The 15,333-nt window shown below is 41.3% G+C and overlaps 1 long non-coding RNA gene and 1 other non-coding gene across 2 annotated transcripts in view; one reads left to right on the top strand and one right to left on the bottom strand.

The window, feature by feature from the left end:
- The window catches only part of LOC125092300 (uncharacterized), a 111,715-nt gene that overhangs the window by 78,713 nt on the left and 17,669 nt on the right, over window positions 1–15,333 (bottom strand). The gene's annotated exons all lie outside the window — the stretch shown is intronic.
- Window positions 2,252–2,360, top strand: LOC125092516 (U6 spliceosomal RNA). The gene has a single exon (XR_007124976.1). It is a non-coding gene; the product is annotated as a U6 spliceosomal RNA (small nuclear RNA).

Below are 15,333 nucleotides of genomic sequence, written 5' to 3'. Positions count from 1 at the left end.
TTGATGATCTAACATACATATTTCACAGCTCCTTGACATATTCTATTTTAATTTCTTCATCTCAACTGTTTCAATCATCTCTTTCTGTCGTGATACCTGGAATGGTTCTACCTCTAAAACCAAATGCCAAATCTACTCGACTCTTTCAAGGCCTTTAATCCATCAGCTCTTTTACCTATTCTCCAACGCTACCATGTCCCCTTGAACTTCATTTCCTTCTCTACCTAGGAGAGATCCCAGGGACAGTGAGTCTTCAATGACAGTAACCAGCACTTGCAATTCTCCTATCCCCTTGATTTTCCCACCAAACCTATTCTGCCGATCCCCCCTTGGACAAACCAACCCAACTATTTATATTTTGCATTCCTGTTTACAGATAACAAAGTACTACTGAGAAAAATCCTATACTCCTGACCACCAGTTTGCCCATCACCTACAACTTCCACGGTTATCAGAACAATCTTTTAAAATATATTAGGCAGGACTGCAGGAATGGCAGAGTAAGGAGCTCAGCAAATCCTCCCCTGCCAAAACAGCAATATAACTGTAGAAAATGGTCAAAAACTACCATCCCAGGACTGTGGAAATAAACAAAAATTAAATAAATTGAGAAGTGTTCAAGAAAACCTATTGAACCTTGGGTCAGGACAGTGGGAATCTCTGGTGTTTCAGCCTGAGGCTATTCACATCCCATCCCCCTCCTTCCCAGCTCCACTGGAGCTACAAGGGCAGGGCAAGACTAGCCATAAAAACTAACGACTTGGCTGCTAGAGGGGAATTACTTGTTCAGGAATGAGCACAAGAAAGTCCTATGCCCAGGGGTATTGAAAACAAAAGCAAACTCCTTAGATCAGGGAAAAACACAGCATGGTTACCTGAGGTCACAGTGTTGGTTGGGGCAAGAAGCAACAGAACAGTTGCTGCCAGAAGTTTAGCCAGAGAGACCCAGAAAACAAGACAGCCCTAGTGGGACTTGAGAACCTCCCTCATTTCCCTGGTGATACAGAAGGCCATGCCTATGTGTAAGGCTGCACTCAAGCTCAGGATACTGGAGAAGGTCCTAGTTATCTACACTTCCCCAGCTGAATGTGAAACCTTGCATGGACACAGAGGACACATGAGAAAACCCAGCAGAAAGTAAACATCAGGTAAGACCCATAAACTCCCTGAACTTTGAATTTGCTGCTTAACCCACACATAATTCCATCAACAAATGGTGGAAGACAATACTGGCTCAAGGTGCTTCAACAGGACAACCTCTAAAAAGAGCACTGGCTGACCACTAAGTTATCCTGACCCCAGGTCGGACACCTAGGAAGCCAGGCTTAAAAGTAAAAAGAAATTAAAAAAAAAAACTGAAGAGAAACATCAGTGGGCTACACACTGTGCATTCTGTGAAGACAGACTCTACAGAATTAGTCCAGGCAGTCCAGTTAAGCAAAGAAAGAAACAAAACCACAAGGGCCTCTGGGGGGTGGGGGGTGGTATCAGAACCTGAGCTTAACCTTTTGAGGACCTGCTGACTGTTTTCCAAAGTGGCTGTAGCCACTAGGGTGGCTATGATTAAAAAAAAGAAGAAGGACAATAAATAAGTGTTGGTAAGGATGGGGAGAAAACTGCTGGTTTTCTGCTGGTAAAGAAAACTGCTGGTAAAATGGTGTGACTGTTTTAGAAAACCGTGTTAACGGTTCCTCAAAAAGTTAATCATATAGTAACCATATATGACCCAAAAAGTGGAAACAACTCTAAAATGTCCATCAACTGATAAAGGAGATAAGGTACTGTGAAACTGAATAAAGGAAACCTCGTTTAAAATGCAGTCATGGGGCGCCTGGGTGGCTCAGTGGGTTAAGCCGCTGCCTTCGGCTCAGGTCATGATCTCAGGGTCCTGGGATCGAGTCCCGCATCGGGCTCTCTGCTCAGCAGGGAGCCTGCTTCCCTTCCTCTCTCTCTGCCTGCCTCTCTGCCTATTTGTGATCTCTCTCTGTCAAATAAATAAATAAAAATCTTTAAAAATAAAAAAAAAATGCAGTCATGTGGGATGCCTGGGTGGCTCAGTGGATTAAGCCACTGCCTTCGGCTCAGGTCATGATCCCAGGGTCCTGGGATCAAGTCCCACATCGGGTTCTCTCTCTGCCTCTGCCTGCCGCTCTGCCTGCTTGTGTTCTTCCTCTCTCTCTCTCTCTCTGACAAATAAATAAATAAAATCTTAAAAAAAATAAAAAAAATAAAAAATAAAATGCAGTCATGAGTGATTGCTTGAGCAGCACATATACTAGAACTTGAAACGACACAGAGAAGATTAGCACCGGCTGCTGCTCAAGGATGACCCACAAATTCATGAAGCGTTCCATACTTTATTTTTTAAAAATGAAATGAAATGAAATGAAATAAAAATAAAAAGCTGCCAGGAAGCCAGAAGGGGAGCTCTCATGCCACGCCACTCCCTGTACCCCTTTGCAGACCCAAGGGTAAGAAACTTACTTTACCCTCCCAGCGGGATGGAGGAAGATTTTCTTCTTGCCCAGCAACGGCCCAGGTAATGAGAGACTACTACAACTCAGCCAGTGAAAAGCCACTATGCTTTAAACTCCCAGTTTACTCCAATGGACTTTTTGTTTGTAACAGGCCCTTCCCTTTTGTCTACAACAAAGCAGTCCTCTCTTTTGTTCTCCCATCTTGCCTGTGGCTTTTGCAAGAGCTGGCTTGTCCTGAAATGCAATTCCTCTGCTACTCCCAACTAAACCCCTTTCGCTGGTACAATAACTGACTATTTTAGTTTCAAGGTCGACCGTGCATTCGTACAATGGAATACTATTCAGACATAAAAAGGAATGAACTAAGTACTGATAGATGCTCTGACATGGATGAACCTTAAAAAAACACTATGCTAAGTGAAAGAAGCAGGGCAGAAAGTCTCATGTTGTATCATTCCATTTATATGAACTATCCAGACTGGGCAAATCCACAGAGACAGAAAGTAGATTATTGGGCGCTGGGGGCCAAGTGGAAGGAGAAGTGGAAAGTGACTGCTCACCAGTACGGAGTTCCTTTTTGGTATGAAACAAATGTTCTGGAATTAGATAATGGTCACATTTCCATAACCTTGTGAACATACTAAAAAATACTGAGTTATATACTTTAAAACGGTGGGCTTTACGGTATGTGAATTACATCTCAATAAAAAAAAAAACTAATGCTAAATGAAAGCATCCAGATGCAAAAGGCTATATAGTGTATGATTCCACTCATATGAAATCTCTAGAAAATATAAGTCAATAGAGACATAAAGAAGATTAGCAGTTGCTTAGAGCTAGGGGTGGGAAAGGGGAATGACTGAAAAGGTATAAGAGATCTCATAGCCTGATGGAAATATTCTAAAATTGGATCGTGGTCATAGTTGCACAATTATATAAATGTATTAAAAAATCACTGAATCGTATACCTTAATGCTATGTAAATTATACCTCAATAAAGCTGTTGATAAAAAGAGAAAATATAAATAAACTAGAGCTTCTTAGGGAAATGGCAGGTTTGGGGCAAGAACTATACATGTAAGCTTTGTGCCAGAATTCAAGCAAATATGGAACCCTAATGAGTAGTGTCAGAGGAATATAAGAGGCAAAGTTCTGGTAAAATAAAGGATGATTCAAGCATTAACAAGAATAATGAATGCAATCAGTTGAAACCCATTGAACACATTAAAAAAATGAGTTCACAATGATAGAGAAAAAACACAATTCATTAGATATCACTGAAAATAACTAGGGCACCAACTCTTTATTCTGAAAATTGTCAATCAAGTCCAAGATCAAGAATTAAGCATTTCTCCTGCCTTCCCTTTAAACGTAATCCTACAGCCATAGTTGATGACAGAAAGTTTACTTTCAGAAACTAATTAATGTAGAAGATAAAATTAGGAAATCACCATTTTGAAACTCCTAGTAAAATAATTAATTTTGCCAATAATCGTCGATAGATTTGACCATTAGATAAAACATCATAATGAAGGAATCAGGTATCACCTATGCGTTAATAGACCTGTGCCTCCAGATGTGATTCAAAGTGAACTACACAGCAACCTCTGTGAAGTATTCTTGACAAAAAAAAGTTGAGTTTGAGTATCATCAAACTTCTAAAGCTAACGTCCATTATAGACAAATATGGAGTACAGAGGAACAAAGTAAATGACAGAATAAGAAAGCAAACAGACAAATCCACAATGTGGGATTTTCTACAGGAAAACTGACCCACTTTCTGCAATAAGCCAATGGCTTGAAAAAGAACAAGTGGGGTACAGACTGTTTTAGATTAAGAAAGACTTAAGAGGGGCGCCTGGGTGGCTCAGTGGGTTAAAGCCTCTGCCTTTCGGCTCGGGTCATGATCTCAGGGTCCTGGGATCAAGCCCCCGCATCGGGCTCTCTGCTCAGCGGGGAGTCTGCTTCCCCCTTTCTCTCTGCCTACTTGTGATTTCTGTCTGTCAAATAAATAAATAAAATCTTAAAAAAAAAAGAAAGACTTAAGAGATAATAACCATCTTACATAACTGAAACTTTGTACCCCTTGACTAACTTTTCCCACATTCCCCCTCTCCCCTTTGACTGTGGAGAATATTTCATAAGTATATCAAATCACCAAGTTACACATCTTAAATACATACAAGTTTGAATTGTCAATTATAGTTTGTTTCAGTCTATCCAGGTTGCTATACCAAAATACCACACATTAGGTGGCTTATAAACAACGGAAATTTATGTCTCGGAATTCTAAGATCGGAGCACTGGCAAATTAAGTATCTGCTGAAAGTCTGCTTCTGGCTCATAGATAACTCTCCCTCTCTTTTTTTTTTCCCTAAGATTTTACTTACTTATTTGAGAGAGGGCGAGAGAGATCACAGAGGTAGAGGGAGAAGCAGACTTGCCACTGAGTGGAGAGCCCAATGTGGGGCTCGATGCCAGGACCCCGAAATCATGACCTGAGCCAAAGGCAGATGCTTAACTGACTGAACCACCCAGGCGCCCTGACTCTCTTTTTGCTGTGTTCTCACATAGTGAAATGGGTGAGGGACTTTTCTGGGGTCTCTTTTTAAAAAGCATTAATCCCATTCATAAGGGCTCCGTTCTCATGATCTAATCCCCTCCCCAAACCCCCACCTCTTATTACCATTATGTGGGGGGGGGGCTAGGTTTCAACATATGTTCAACATAAACATTTAGTCTATAGCAACCTCAATAAAGCTGGGGAATAAATGAGATCATAACCAAATGTAATGGATGGACCTTGTTTGGATTCTTATATGAAAAAAAAAAAAACAACTGTTAGACTATTTTTTAAGATAATCTGGTAACTTTTATAATGAACTAGGGTATTAGATTCTATTAAGGCATTATTAACTGTTTTATTTGTTTATGTGACAGAGAGAGACACAGCAAGAGAGGGAACACAAGCAAGAGGAGTGGAAGAGAGAAGAGCAGGCTCCCCGCTGAGCAGGACCCTGGGATCATGACCTGAGCCAAAGGCAGATGCTTAATGGCTGAGCCACCCAGGTGCCCCAGGAATTATTAATTTTGTAAGATAGCATGACAGCATGGTTATACAAGAAAATGTCTACCCTTGAGACATGCCTATGAAATGAGCAGGGATGAAATAACATGATGCCTGGGATTGGCTTTAAAATACTTCAGCAAGGACGCTTGGGTGGCTCAGTCATTGAGCATCTGCTTTCAGCTCGGGTTGTGATCCCGTGGTCCTGGGATTGAGCCCTGCATCGGGCTCCCTGCTCGGCTGGAGGCCTGTTTCTCCCTCTCCCACTCCCCCTGCTTGTGTTCCCTCTCTCCCTGTGTTTCTAAAAAAAAAAAATACTTCAGCAATTTTTTTTTAGATTTTATTTATTTCAGAGAGAGAGAGAGAGACAGAGAGAGAGCGGGGGGAGGGGCAGGGGAGAGGGAGAAGCAGATTCCCCACTGAGCAGGGAGCCTGTCGCAGGGCTGGATCCCAGGACCCCGAGATCATGACCTGAGCCAAAGGCAGATGCCTAACCAACTGAGCCACCCAGGCGCTCCCAGCAAATTTTTAAAAAAGAAAGAAAGGACAGAAAAAGAGAAAAAAGAGATAGCTGAAACACGATCAGCTAAATCTTGATAGTTATTGAATGTGGTTAATGGGTATATGAGGGTTTGTTTTCAGTATCTGCTTTACTTATAAGTACATTTGAAAACACTTAATATTCTTTTTAAGATTTTATTTATTTATTTGACACAGAGAGAGAGAGAGAGAGAGAGCAAAAGAGGGAATACAAGCGGGGGGAGGGGGGAATGGAAGAGGGAGAGGGAGAAGCAGACTTCCCACTGAGCAGGAAGCTGGACGCAGGGATCAATTCCAGGAACGGGGTGGGGATCAATACCAGAGCTGAAGGCAAGCGCTTAACGACCAAGCCACCCAGGCGCCCCTGAGAGGAGCCCTCTGATTCTAACGCAGGTCTCTTCTGTGAGGCCTTTCTTGACCTCCAATATTTAGTCTTCTTTGGTTTTTGAACCTTATTCTCCTAGCATATATGGTCTGGGTTCTGACTGGCAACCTTTAGAGTCTTTGCTTAGGTTTGAACTCCTGTACCCCGGAACCCTGTTACTGGGATTCCTAGACCCTTAATATGAGTCCTTCCGTGCTCTCGCTGCTCTCTTTCCCACAGACACACCTCGGAGTCACTGCCACAGGGCACAACACTTGAAGAGGCACTCGCTCTCCGGTTCAAGCAAGTGTTGGATGGGCACCACAGGCCCCTCATTTGTCTCACCCTAGTTCTGGTCCTAGTCCCTCCTCAGACTTTACAGTCCTAGCATTAAAGTCCTTTCTTTTACCACCTTACCTTTTAGCACCCTCAGCTCTGTTTCAGTCACTCACATCCACCTAAGTCCCCTTCCATACTCAGGATACTGGAAAATGTAACTGTCTCCATTTGCAAGCGGAAAATTGGCTCTGGTTGTGGGCCCTGGTTACTAAGTATAAGAGCAGCGCTGATGTTACACCCATCACAGACGTGGAAATAGCTTAATTCCTCAGTGAAATTAGACTGAATAACAAGTACCATCAAATCCTAAAAGCTCTTGAAAGCACTCAGCACATCCCTTCAAACCACCATTAAGCATCCACCTACCTTTTCTTCCTCTAATCAAGACTGCCTTTCTCTCAAGTACTAGCACTTACATTAAGATTTAAAAACTTATTCGGTTGAAAAAAAATTATTCAATTGTATTTTAATAGCTAATATCACAAAAAAAAATCATCTCATTGCTGATGTGTAGTGTTTCATTTTTGCTGTGGGTTAAGCAGGCTTTCCTCTGCTATTTGGAACTATAACTACCACTTATAAATGGGTTTCTCTGGTAAAATTGTCCTAAACTCCAAATTGCTAATTTAACTAAACTTAAAACACATGATCACAAAAGAATTAAACATTTACCTTTCCAATCATGTACAAGCTGTATTTTACAGTACCAAATAGATTTAGTCAATAAGGAAAATCCTTTACGAGAGAATTCCAGCTAATGGCTGTAGAAGGGATTATAAGACTAGAAAAATCACCAGTTTGAAACCCCATATGAAAGAGCTGATTTGGGGCACCTGGTGGCTCAGTCGTTAAGCGTCTGCCTTCAGCTCAGGTCCTGATCTCAGGGTCCTGGGATGGAGACCTGTGTTGGACGCCCTGCTCAGCGGGAAGCCTGCTTCTCGCTCTCCCACTCCCCCTGCTTGTGTTCCCTCTCTTGCTGTGTCTCTCTCTGTCAAATAAATAAATAAAATCTTTAAGAAAAGAAAAAGAAAAGAGCTGATTCAAATGGTGATCATCAATGGATGCTAAAACCAATAGGAGAAAGACAAATAAGGAAGGAAATTTACAATGGAAGAACTCAGAGGTTACCAAGCTGCACTCACCAATTACAACATCATTAAAAGTGGAACGACCAGACATTGGAATAGCAATGTGTGAAGGTTTGAATTCAAATGGAAAAGAGAACAGCATTCTCCAAGAATGGAAAACAGAGTTTAGAATGACTGAGATACAGAGTTTAAGTAAATGGAGCTGAGGCAGGAGCAAGACGTAGGGCCTTGTAAGCTATGCAAAGAAATTTGGACTTTCTCTTCATGGGACTAGGAAGTCACTGAAGGGTGTGTTTTATTTATTTTTTAATAATTTTTAAATTTTTTAATAAACATATAATGTATTATTAGCCCCAGGGGTATAGGTCTGTGAATCGCCAGGTTTACAAACTTCACAGCACTCACCATAGCACATACCCTCTCCAATGTCTATCCGATCCCATCTTGTTTCATTTATTCTTTTCCTACCCCCCCAAGCCCCCCACGTTGCATCTCCACTTCCTCATATCAGGGAGATCCTATGATAGTTGTCTTTCTCTGACTGACTTATTTTACTAAGCATAATATGAAGGGTGTGTTTTAGAAAGTGTTTCCTGGCTGTGGTATGGAGAATGATTTGGGGGTAGGAGAGAGTGGGGCGGGTAGATGAATTAGGAGACAGTGCAGTAGTTCAGGTGAGAGGTGATGCTGGTCTGGATTAGGGTAGTGGCAGTAGGAATACAAAGAAGTATATGGATTCAATGCATATTTAGTAAATGGTCCCAAAAGGATTTGATGGTAGAGTAACTACAGGGAGGGCAATACGAAGGCTTCAGGCTTGGGCAACTGAGTTGACATTGGTGCCATTCAGTAAGATTTAAAAAAAAAAAACAACCAAGAGGAGGCACAAGATTAGAGAGAGGGGGAAGAATGAGCTCACTATGGGAAATGGTGAGTCTGAGGTTCCTATGCAAATAGGCAGATACATACACAGAGTCCAAAGCTCAGGAGAGAGGTCTGGATCAGGCGTACATTTGTGTGAGGGAGATGTATAGTACAATCGGTTAAGCCATGAGAATGCGTAAGATGACCCTAATAAAAAACAGCAAAACATAACACATGTCCCTGGAGCCCCTTCTCTTCCACCCCTTGCAATCCCAGGCCAACAGCAGAAGAGAAGCCAGATCACTGAATTCAAGCATAGGAGGTGAGGGCCCACAGCCAGCATAGGCCGGCAGGAGGTCAGCCTGTATGAAGGGGAAGAGGAGATAACAGGCACTGAAGGAGAATATGAATTTGTAGAGAGCACTTGGGGCACTGGCGTGGCTCAGTGGGTTGAGCATCTGACTCTCAGTTTTGGTGCGGGTCATGATTTCATGGATCGTGGGACCAAGCCCTGCACTGGGCTCCACACTAAGTGTGAAGTCTGCTGAAAGATTCTCTTCCTTCACTCCTTCCCCCATTCACACATGCTCTCTCTCTCTCAAATAAAATAAATCTTTGAAAACATCATAGAGCATTCGTCCGTGCTGTCCAATTAACCCTTTACTATATTGTCTTGTATTGAACTATTCTTCAGGAAATGCCTCACACGCATGTCTAATCTTCTCAGTAAAACTGTATGCTCCTCATGAAGTTTTTGAAAAAAATGCCTTTCTATCCCTCACTATACGTACAGAAGTCAAGGAGCTGTTTAAGATCAGGAGGCTTAGTTGTTGACTACAGAAGAACAACCTCTTAGGTAGGCAGTAACTTTGAGGTCAAGCATCACAACCCTCAAGGGTATTCAAACTAGCCAATCTGATGATTAGCTGGATTATATGCCAATGTATTGACTTACAAAGGGAAATAAGTTTATCTCAAAGACCAGGACAGGATCATCTGTACAGGGCAGTCTCTCTAGGGGAGAAGGCATATTCAGTGGACCAGACTATATATTAAAATGTTGATTTGGGGCACCTGGGTGGCTCAGTCAGTTAAGTGTCTGCCTTTAGCTCAGGTGATGATCCCAGGGTCCTGGGATCCAGCCTGGTGTCAGGCTCCCTGCTCAGCAGGCCCCGCTTCTCCCTCTTCCTCTGCTCCTCCTCATTGCTTGTATGCCCGCTCTCTCTCTCTCTCTCTCAAATAAATAAATAAAAATCTAAAAAAAACCAAAAACCATGTTGGGTGCCTGGGTAGCTCAGTTGGTTGAGCGACTGCCTTTAGCTCAGGTTATGATCCTGGGGTCCTGGGATCAAGTCCTGCACCGGGTTCTCTACTCGGTGGGGGTCTGTTTCTCTCTCTGACCTTCCCCCTCTCATGCTCGCTCTCTCTCATTCTCTCACTCTCTCAAATAAATAAATAAAATCTTTTTAAAAAAGGTTGTTTTTTTTTTAAAGAAAGAGAGCATGTACAGTTAGAGATGGGGGAGGGACAGAAGGAAAGGGTAAGAGAGAATCCTAAACAGGCTCCACACCCAGCATGGACTCAATCTCACAACCCTGAGATCACAACCTGAGCCAAAATCGAGTTAGACCCTTCACTGACTGAGCCACCTACTTGCCCATGAGTACCTCTTTTAAAACAAGAGGAGTTTATATCCATAAAGGATATATGCCCACTAAATTATACAAACCTGATAAACTGTCTTTCTCTACTCAAGATATTTCTATAAAAAGCCCACCTAAACAGAATGGGAGATGATAGAATTGGTGAAAGGAAACTTATTCTTACTTATAATGTTTTAATATTTTTAAGAAGGAGAAGTATTCACATATTACCTAAAAACATTAAAATAAAAATAAAAATATTTAAAATATACAACAAAAAGGACACCCAGAAAAGGCTAAAGAAGCAACATATCATTCTTTCCCTTTCCAGGCTCCTTACAGATAATAACCCTTCACCTTTCTATTCATGGAACACTATCTCCAATGGAGAAGTTATAAGGCCGTTGAATAAATTAGGATTTCTTTGCAGCATTACATTTCATTCTCTTCTTCTTGAGACTACACTCTCTGGTCTTTGATGAAAACTTGAAAAATAACCTAGTCTCATTAAAAGAAAACTTAGAAGCTTCTCCTTAGGGTAGGTTAATTCTGTACATATATGCTTTCCAATAGCTACTTTTATCCATTACATTTAATTTTACTTCGTTTTAAGACAACGACTTTTTCCAATCCTTATTTGCAATTCTGAGAACACCTTTCTATAAGGCACCTTTCTTCCCTTTAATAAGGTATATAAGTATTTGCTGACTGATATAGCAGATTTTAAAAGAAGGGCGCATTAATAGGAGGTTTTGTCAGATTTTCGAAGCTTGAATTAGTTGACCCCTAAAGTCCCTTAGATCCAATGAAGGTTCTGTGATTAAGGTAGAATAGCCTAGGGTCTTTGAAACATTTTTCTTTGCCCTGCACCAAGGAGGATATAGACTGAGCAAGACTGGCCAATTTCCACTTAAGAATAAGTTTGGACTTTGTGAAAGACCTCCATCTTACAATAAACAAGCCTTTCTATGATCTTGAAGCACTAACCCTATGAAAAAACTAGCCATTGGATCTATTTTTTTGTATTGTGACAGGTCTGTTTGTTCAGATCCTATGTACAACAGCAGCTGAAGGCAGATGAATAGCAGCCACCTTTATCTGGTAGATTGACTTAAACATGAGAGAAAGTCTCAAGTCAGGCTGAAAAGATTTGAGCTCTACCCTCCTTTTAAAAAAAATATGAGGATAACTATTTTTTAAAAGATTTTATTTATTTATTTGAGAGAGAGAGAGAGAACATAAGCAGGGGGAGTGGCAGAGGGAGAAGCAGGCTCCCCACTGAGCAGGGAGCCTGACTTGGGGCTCGACCCCAGGGTCCTGGGATCATGACCTGAATCAAAGGCAGATGACCAACAAACTGAGCCACCCAAGTGCCCTACCCTGCCCTTCTTGAAATTTTTATATAGTTACTTGTATGAAGACACGAATAGCATACTAATCAAATTTGCAGATGACCAACTGGAAATGATATCTAGTATACTGGATGGCATTCAAGATTCAAAGTGGGCTTGAAAAACAGGAATAATAGGCTAAATTTAACAAATCAAAAAGAAAAAGATCAAGACTTGTACCAGGTCCTAAACACAACTGTGCAGGTACCAAGTGGATGAACAAAGCCACAGAGTTAAAGTCTTATAGATTTCAACTAACTATAGGCTCAACATAACTCATACTCAACGCTCAACAGAGTGATTGGTATAGCTGTCAAAAAAAAAAAAAAGTAACTTGGGGCACCTGGGTGGCTCAGTGGGTTAAGCCTCTGCCTTCAGCTCAGGTCATGGTCCCAGTGCCCTGGGATCGAGCCCCATGCCAGGCTCTCTGCTCAGTGGGGAGCCTGCTCCCCACCCCCCACCTGCCTCTCTGCCTACTTGTGGTCTCTCTCTCTCTCTGTCAAATAAGTAAATAAAATCTTTTAAAAAAAAAAAGTAACTTAATCTTGGCCTGCATGAGTGGTAGTATAGGGTCTAGAACAAAGAAAGTTATTGACCCACTCCTCTATATTGATCAGAACACACATATCTGAAATAGTACTTTCATTCTAGATGCCAGTCTTTAAAGAGAGATATTAATGAACTGAAGTATGAACAGAACAGAACAGAACAGAACAGAAAAACCAGAATGATGAGTAGACCTTAAAACCGTACCAGGAGAATAATGGTAGGACATTCAGCAGAGAAAGCAAGAGTTAGCAGAGGAAACCAATGACTACTGTTTTCAAATATAAAAGACTGTTAAATATTAGAGCTGACTAACAATGGCAGGGACAGCCTCTGGAGCAATTTCCTCAAATAATGAAGTATTCAAGCACAGTCCTAGATAATCACTTGGTAGGGTTATAGAAAGCAATTCAAAAGCCTAGGATAATTCCGAGGTCTCTCTGCTAACAACAACAAACAACAATAACAAAAACCCAAAAGTTAAGATACTCTAGTAACAACCTAGCACCCAGATCTTGGTTTCTAAATATCATTCCTCACTTAATAGAGCCAGAGCTCCTTAAAGAAATAGCCAATTCCAGGGGCACCTGGGTGGCTCAGTGGGTTAAAGCCTCAGCCTTCGGCTCAGGTCATGATCCCAGGGTCCTGGGATAGAGCCCTGCATAGGGCTCTCTGCTCAGCAGGGAGCCTGCTTCCCTTCCTCTCTCTCTGCCTGCCTTTCTGCCTACTTGTGATCTCTGTCTTTTAAATAAATAAATAAAATCTTTTTTTTTTAAGATTTTATTTATTTATTTGACAGAGAGAGATCACAAGTAGATGGAGAGGCAGGCAGAGAGAGAGAGGGAAGCAGGATCTCCGCCGAGCAGAGAACCCGATGCGGGACTCGATCCCAGGACCCTGAGATCATGACCTGAGCCGAAGGCAGCGGCCCAACCCACTGAGCCACCCAGGCGCCCCTAAATAAATAAAATCTTAAAAAAAAAAGAAATAGCCAATTCCAGGGCTGGGGCAGGAAAATATAAGATAAGCCTGAGATAGTCCTGCTATCTCAGAAAGTAAAGAAGTGCTAAAGAGTGGTGGGGACATGCCAATGGACACAAATCAGCTTATGGGGCTCCCACTGGTCACATTTAAGTATCAAACTGAACAATAACAGTAAAACATAGCCCAGACACTAAATAAGAATCCATGTGTTCATACTGATCAATCAATCGATACATGGGATTAAAGGGAAAGTTCTTCTTTATAGTAGAATGCCATCTCATAACTAATAAATGTGGAACTAGAGGTGTATTTTAAAAGTCACCATTGTTCACATATCATAGTAAACAACTAAGCAATTATCAATGAATGTTAAAAACTCCTAAGTGAAAGTTTGATCAAAAACAAGAAGACATTTATACAGTCTCAATGGATTCCACCACAAATTGCGTATTAATTACAAAGGGGAAAATAGTAAATTTGCAATGGAGAAAACTGGCAGACTCACTTCAACCAAACAGACAGTTAACTGTACTGATTATGGGGTAAACTGACATCATGTACCTCCTGTTGTAATGCACCAAAAAACCCTCACCTCTGTGATATTCCAACAAAAATGCATAACCTGAGGCTAACTATAAGCAAACATTAGACAAACCCAAAATAAGGAACATTCTACAAAATAACTGGACAGTCCTCTTCAAAAATGCCAACATCATGAAAGGAAAAAAAAGAAAGACTGAGGCACTATTCCAGATTAAAGGAGACTAATGTGATGTGACAAATAAATTCAATGTATATCCTGGATTTTATTCCATACCAGGAAAAAAACTGCTAAAAAGGACATCATTGGGACAAGAGGTAAAATCTGAAAATGGAAAGTAATAGTATTGTATCAATGCTAATTTTTCTGATTTTGATCATTATATTGCATTTTTAAAAAAAGATTTTATTTATTTATTAGATAGAGAAAGAGAGCACAAGCAGGAAGAGCAGCAGGGATCAAGTCCCATACTGGGCTCCTCGCTCAGTTGGAAGCCTGCTTCTTTCTCTACCTCTGCCTGCCTGAGTGCGCTTGCTCTCTCTCTGTCTCTCCCTGACAAATAAATAAATAAAATCTTTAAAAAAAAAAAAAGAAGACAGAAAGTGTAACCATAAAAGAAAAATAAGGGGGCTCTTGGGTGGCTCAGTGGGTTAAGGCCTCTGCCTTCAGCTCGGGACATGATCCCGGGGTCCTGGAATCGAGCCCCGCGTCGGGCTCTCAGCTCCACAGGGAGCCTGCTTCCTCTCTCTCTGCCTGCCTCTCTGCCTACTTGTGATCTCTGTCTGCCAAATGAATAAATAAAATCTTTTAAAAAAAAGTTAATTTCACCAAATTAAAAAAGCTGTTCATCAAAAATCACCATTAAGAATGCTAAGGATGGGGCGCCTGGGTGGCTCAGTTGCTGGGCATCTGCCTTCAGCTCAGGTCATGATCCCAGGGTTCTGGGATCGAGTCTCACATCAGGCTCCCTGCTCGGCGGGGAGTCTGCTTCTCCCTCTCCCTCTGCCTGCTGCTTCCCCTACATGTGAGCATTCTCTCTGTCAAATAAATAAATAAAATATTTTAAAAAAAGAATGCTAAGGATGAAAAAAGACTAATACCCAAAATTGGCAAGTATACGGGGAAAACATAGTTTCACACCTTATTGGAAAGAATATAAATTAGTAGAATCTAGGAGGTTATTTGACTGTGTTATTAAAATTCTAAATGTGCATACCATTTGTCACGGCAATACCTTTCTAAAAATGTATCCTACAGAAATATTCACAGAGGCACACAGCTATGTGTACAAAGAACATAGTAGTATTTGTGATAAACACTAGAACAAACCAAATGTCTATTGATAGGTTTGGAGAAATAAACGATGGGCCATGCATACAATGGAACACTATGCAGCTGTTAAAGTGAGTTAGTTGGCATAGAATCAGAATGAATGGTGGTTACCAGAGACTGGGAGATGAGGGAAAAGAGAGATACTGATTAAAGGATA

Source organism: Lutra lutra, chromosome X (assembly GCF_902655055.1).
Source record: "Lutra lutra chromosome X, mLutLut1.2, whole genome shotgun sequence".
NCBI classification, from domain to species: domain Eukaryota; kingdom Metazoa; phylum Chordata; class Mammalia; order Carnivora; family Mustelidae; genus Lutra; species Lutra lutra.
This window is presented reverse-complemented; position numbering and strand designations above follow the sequence as displayed.